Here is a 5,897-nt window from a genome sequence, read left to right on the forward strand (position 1 = left end):
ACACACGTTGTTGTCTCTTCCTTCTGCTCAGCGTGGTGTGGTCTCAGCTACAAAACCTGATTTTTGGGTCTGGGGCTGTGCTCTTGAGGAGAACCTGTGCGCTGCTGGAATTCCCAGGCTGAGCTACTGGCCCGGCAAACAACCCCGCACTGTTTGCTCACTGCCTTGTGACTTGGGTGTCAAATGACTCCCTTTGATACAGAAAAGCTGCTTCCCTTCATCTGGGAGCAGGGAAGGCAGAGACTGATGTGCGAGAGCTGGCCGGGTGAACAAACTGGGTTTCCTTCTCGGTATTGCGCATGATGCTGTCCCAAAGCTCCGTTCCTGGCCCGTGCAGTTATGCTGGCGTGCTTCAGTGGTTTGTTTTACATTTGACTGCTTCCTCTTCTTTAGTAGGTGTTGATGTTTTCCAAGAGGGAGAGATACTGATATTCAGGTAGTTGTGAAAGTCCATTTTTTTTCTTTTCTTTTTTTTTTCTTTTCTTTTTTTACTTAATCTTACTGTGTATTTCTGTCAGATGTAACCTTACAGACCCAGTGGATGATCCTGTTCCCAATCCTGGATTTTTTTTAAGAGCAGAGGGACTGTTTACATTGTACCTGTGCATATTCTGGGTGCTGCCTGAGGTCCATTGGACCCCTGGAACCTTTGTAGGCAGTCTGGGCTCGGGATCATCGGGGTCTGGATCAACTTCGCTTGTCCATGCAGCTGTGGGGACTTGGGAACATCCCATCTGCCTGCTGTCAGGCGAGTGGTGTCTTTGCAAAGGGAAATGATGGAAACCCCTGAAATATAACCCTCTCTGTGGGTCACCTTCTTTGGACGTCTTTGGCCACGCATAAGGAGATGGCACAGCTTGGCTAATAAATAGAGCTTTATGGCTTTTAACACACAGCGAGGACAGGCAGGTTTTAACAAGCCACCGCACCAAGTGCTAGTAGGAGCTGCTAGACCAGGCGTTAGTATGCTTCTACCCTCCTCACCCTAAGGCATCCAAAGAGCCTTTGCTGGCCCCGTAGGCACTGGCAGGAGCAGAAATGTTGGTCTCCAGTGCTCCCTGCAGCAGATCCTTAATGGTGCTCATCTGCTGTCTTCTGCCTCTGTATTTCCTATAGAATTTTCAATATTGATGTTGTCCTCCTTGAATTTTTAAACTACCAACTTCCCTTGCTGCAGCAACCCTGTAACTTTGTCTTACCTGGTCGAGCTCTGGTTTATATCTTTTTTCACTTCTTGGCAACTTTTTCTGCCTATTTTAGGGAGCTGGGCTGCACTGAAATTAGGTGTTGGGCCCTTGGACGCTGCTGAACCCCTTGGAGACACAGTGGAAGGCTCTGGAGAGAGGATTACACCCTCCCCAGCCTTGGAGGCAGCACCGGTGAAGGCTGAGCAGTGTCAGTGTCAGGCAAGTGATGGGTTAGGCTGGCAGGAGCACCGGAGCCAGCGCTGTCTCACCACCAGTGTTGCTTACAGGGATTGCCTTGCCTGCTAGGCTAGCCCCGTAAGGAACATCCCAGCTTATTGCTACTCCTAAGGGACTTTCTGCTGCCTCACAGCATGGCTCTGGGTTCTGTAGGGCTGCAATGATAGAAATCCGAAAGATGAATTTCTGCAGGTGCTTGGTCAGAGCTGGCATGTGGTTTTCCAGGTATGGGAGTCAGTTCTCAGGGTTGAAATGGCCAGTGTCATGAGAGCATCTAAATGCCTTGGCCAGTGTCATGAGAGCATCTAAATGCAACAGTCTGGGCGGCAGAGAGGGATGACTTGGTTCTTGCGCTTCTTGTTCTTTGCCAAACGGTACTTGGGTCACAGCATCTTCCACAGAGGGTAAAGACATATCTCCCCTCCCAGGGCACTGCTCTTTAATAGAGGCTCAGCAGTTTTCCCAGATGTTAGTTTAGCAATGCAAGGGCTAAACAAACAGCAACAGATGGGAAGTCCCTTGTTGTTGTGCACCACAAAGCCAGAATATGACTCCAAAACATGTTTTGCAGGGTTGCTGCTCACAGTGGGTGAGTTTGAGTGAGCAGTGAGCTACAGCCGAAGGAAATGAGCGAGCAGCAGGGACGGTGTTATATCCTTCTCGGTTGTGATTAGGAAGGAGCACTGGAAGATGGTGGCTCGCCTTTGAGCTCTGTGTGTTGCATTTACCCTTGCTGCAGCAGGAGAGTTAATAGCAGGGTTTTTTAAAGACTCTTTTTCTCCATAAATGCCTTACCAAAAGTGTTGCTCCCAGGGGCATTTGCTTTAGGGGAGAGAGAGAGGTTATTGCAAGAGTCCTTTCCCAAAAGAGTTCTCTGTTATGTGATGTTTTAGCAAGAAAGACCTTCTCCCGAGACTGTGCTTCCCCTCAGGAGATTAATCTGTTTCGCAGAGCTTAAACCCCTCATTTTATTTGAAAACAGTGCTTAACATAGGTTGTAGCCTTCGGTCCGTCGGTCCCCTGTATCGTGGTGGTCTCCTTTACCTCCCAAACTAGACTTCAGTCACTCAGAAGTGACAATACAGCAGTCAGCGCCTCTGTTAGACTGCCCCTGGCTTGGACTTGGCTTACAGAAAAAGTCAAAGCCCTGGGTCACCATCCTTTCTGGGAGTCTCATCCCCTGCTGCTTTTGGATAGGTCCGGGAACATGGTCCCAGGATTGGGGACTAGTGGAGCCAGAAGCCACAGAAGCATCCACAACAGCTTTTTCTCTTGGTTTCCCCACGGGAGTGAGTTTTCCACCACTGCCATTTGCAAGCCCAGTTTAACAAATCAAGGGCTCTCCCCGAGTCCCAGGGTCACAAATTCAAAGCCAAGCAAGTAGCAGTATCTTGCTGTTTCCCAGTAGTGCCAGTTCTGCCACGTGATGGTTTCCAGAGCTAAAAGACTTAAGGTATGTGGTATCTGGAAAACACGTGATGACCAGCTCTGGGGCTTTTATTTCCAAGGCTGGGCATTGCTGGGTTCATGACCTGGTTTCAGGGGGGCAGAATATGTCTGTGTGAGGGGAAGGGGAGAGGAAGGTCACAGGCAGGCGGATTGTCGGTGAAGCTGTCTGCCCCTGCAGGGACCAGGGTTCCTGAGGTGGATCCAAGCCATCAGGCTTCACAGCCAGGACGAGCTGCTAATTCCAGTAATGGCACTGCCCCAGCTGCCCGCTTTGGAAGATGCTTGGGTTTTGTTTATGCACAAGGAGTCGTGTTTTGTGAGTGCCCCATCCACCGCAGGAGATGTCTCTGTGAGCAAAGGGCCAGCACTAATGCCATCCTGCGTGGCTGTGAATGAATTCGCCCTTTATTCAGCTCTCTCCACCCCTGCTGAGCCGAGAGCCCTGCACCGCTCACAGGCGTGCATAGATGCTGCCATTTGCAGCGCTTGTTCAGCCGGGCTTCCACACCCTGGTGCCTCTAATCCTGGACAAAACCCGGGCCGTGGAGCAGCAAACACAACAAGACCCCTATTCTTAGCCTGGAAAGCCTCAAAGCCATTTCTCTGGGCTGTAGGGCGGTGAATATGCAGTTGCTGGAGCTCTCGACAAAGCTGAGTGAATAGCAGCATTTGTCGTTAGCTCTGAACATACACTCCTCTCCCATTGGATCCGTAGCCTTCACTGCGGCTTTTCTCAGTTACATAAATATGGCCTATTTTCCTCTCACAAATTAACATCTTGCTCACCAAGTTTAGGCTTTCACATGCATACAAAACAAACCCTCTGATTTTCCACGCACAGCTGGAAATCCTGGCTCACCTGGGGAGAAGCCGTCCCTGCCCGTATAAAGCCTTCACAGAGGTGACGGACAGCGGTGCTGGCAGTGTCCCCTCGTGAGTGGCACAACTCTGAAGTCCTGGAGACTGTATTGCAAATCATCCAAGGTGCCTTGTCCTTTTTCCTGCTGGGAAAATCGGACCCCAGCCGCACGGCTGCGAGGATGCTGGAGGGTCTGCCTTCCTGGCCGGCTGCATGGCATCCTGGAGGCTTGGGAGCTGGCTGTGTGCTTTGGGGCACAGAGGGGATGGCTCCTCACTCCCCAGAAGACACAGATGTGGGTATTATTTTCCCCAAAGGTGGTGCACGCCATCCCCCCCGAACATACTAGGAGATTGCACTGCAGTATATCTGCATTAACAACAGCCCTACAGAGAATTCCACTTGGAATTCTCCCAGCCCTGGGGTGTAAGAGAGCTGACTTGCACCCACTGAGTCTCTGGGCAGCTTTATTAGCGATAGAAGTAATGCAGATGCCCGCGCCTTGCGGAGATCTTACTCCCTACTTCAGCAGCCTAAAGGGACCCAGCTCCCCAATGCCCCTGGGGTCTCTCCGTGGTGGGGAAATGGTCAGGATCTTGCCATAGCACCAGATCGCAGCTTCTTGCTCCTCTTGTAGTGGGAGTAAGGATACCTGGTTGTAGGTCCTGAAGCGATCACCTCCTGGGCCTACGTACCTGCTGCTACAGTCAAGGAAGCCACCTGTAGCTCTGGATCTGCAGTGAGACCTTTTGTATTGCAGGGCTGACGGCATGCTGTGCCCTGAAATATGTTCTGACAGCTCCTGGCAGAGTGACCGGTGAGGGAGATGTTTCCAGGAGCTGGACACCAACATCCTGAGGCCAGCTGCGCAGGCAGGCGGCTGGGGTGCCGGAGTCTGGCTCAGTAGGACTGGGTCCTATCCTGCTCTGCTGTAGACAGGCGTGCGATCTCAGGTGAGTCTTGAAGGTGTATTATCGAACACAGCCACTTAGAGAGAGATATGGACCCAGCAAAGCAATGTACTGTCAGATTAACTGTTGTGGAGGGTGCTGACTTGGAGACTTTCTGTGCTTGTGATTCAGCGCATCACACCCATTGAATTATTTTATTAACAGCAGCCCTGTGGCTAGATATCCACCTGCCTCCGAAATCACCGGTGGGAAACCTCGGAAGAGGGAGCCGCAGTAAACAGGTGGCTGAGGGGGTTTCAGGGGTGGCTGTGATACCTGAAGCATCTGACTTTGCTTTCATTTTAATCCTTCTGACCAAACTGAGCATCCCAGGTGAGACCCAGCCCCTCCAGCAGTAAGCTGCTAGGGCAGAGGAGGGGAAGAGGTGTGGGGTCTTTCCAAAAAATTGAAAAAGGCATTAGTCACAAAGCTCTTGCTTCCTTCCAAAGGATCACATGCTTCTAAGCTTGTGATGGTTTAGAGAAGCTCCTTGTAGATTGAGGAATTGGTGCCTCTTCGGGGAGGATTATGGCTACATCTCGGAATCCCTGGTGTGTTGGGTCTGTCGTTGCAGCAGATGAGCAGTGGCAGGGACGGCAGGCAGCTCTGCGCGCAGCTTTCTGTGCAACGTGCAGAGGGGAGGTGTTATGGCTGGAATGTCTTTCCATACCCTCCAAACACCCCGCCAGGTCTTTGGACCTGTATCAGCATGACCCAGAAAGTGGGAACGAGAAGGGGATGCTGAGCTTTACGCGATGCTGGTGCTTTGGGTATGTGCAACCCACTTTCTGTCCATCTTGATGCAATGCCGTCTCTGAAAGCTCTGGGTCAGGCTAGCCCTACGCTACCCTTCAGTGCAGCTGAGGAGGAATGGGGCTGAGGATTTTTTTGTGTTCAAAGGAAGAAAGGAGACAGCAAGGAAAAGCTGAACTCTCTATCCACACAATCCCTCCCTGCCCTCTAGCACAGCCCTTCCCCTCCCAGGTAAAAGCAAAGAAAGACAACAAAGCCCCCAGTACCCAGGCAGTAGTTTTCCTTGCTCTGATGGTCCATGAGGTCCTAATCTCTTCCCTGTCCCTTTTCCCTGCCATGCCTCGGGCCAGCAGCGGATGCTGGCAACTTCTCCATGGGCAGCAGCCAGCCTGCAGCAATAATGAGAGCAAGTCAGGCAGTGCCATCCTATACAAGCCTCTGTCTGCTCTGTGTGTGTGCATC

This window comes from Falco biarmicus, chromosome 11 (assembly GCF_023638135.1).
Source record: "Falco biarmicus isolate bFalBia1 chromosome 11, bFalBia1.pri, whole genome shotgun sequence".
Classification (NCBI taxonomy): domain Eukaryota; kingdom Metazoa; phylum Chordata; class Aves; order Falconiformes; family Falconidae; genus Falco; species Falco biarmicus.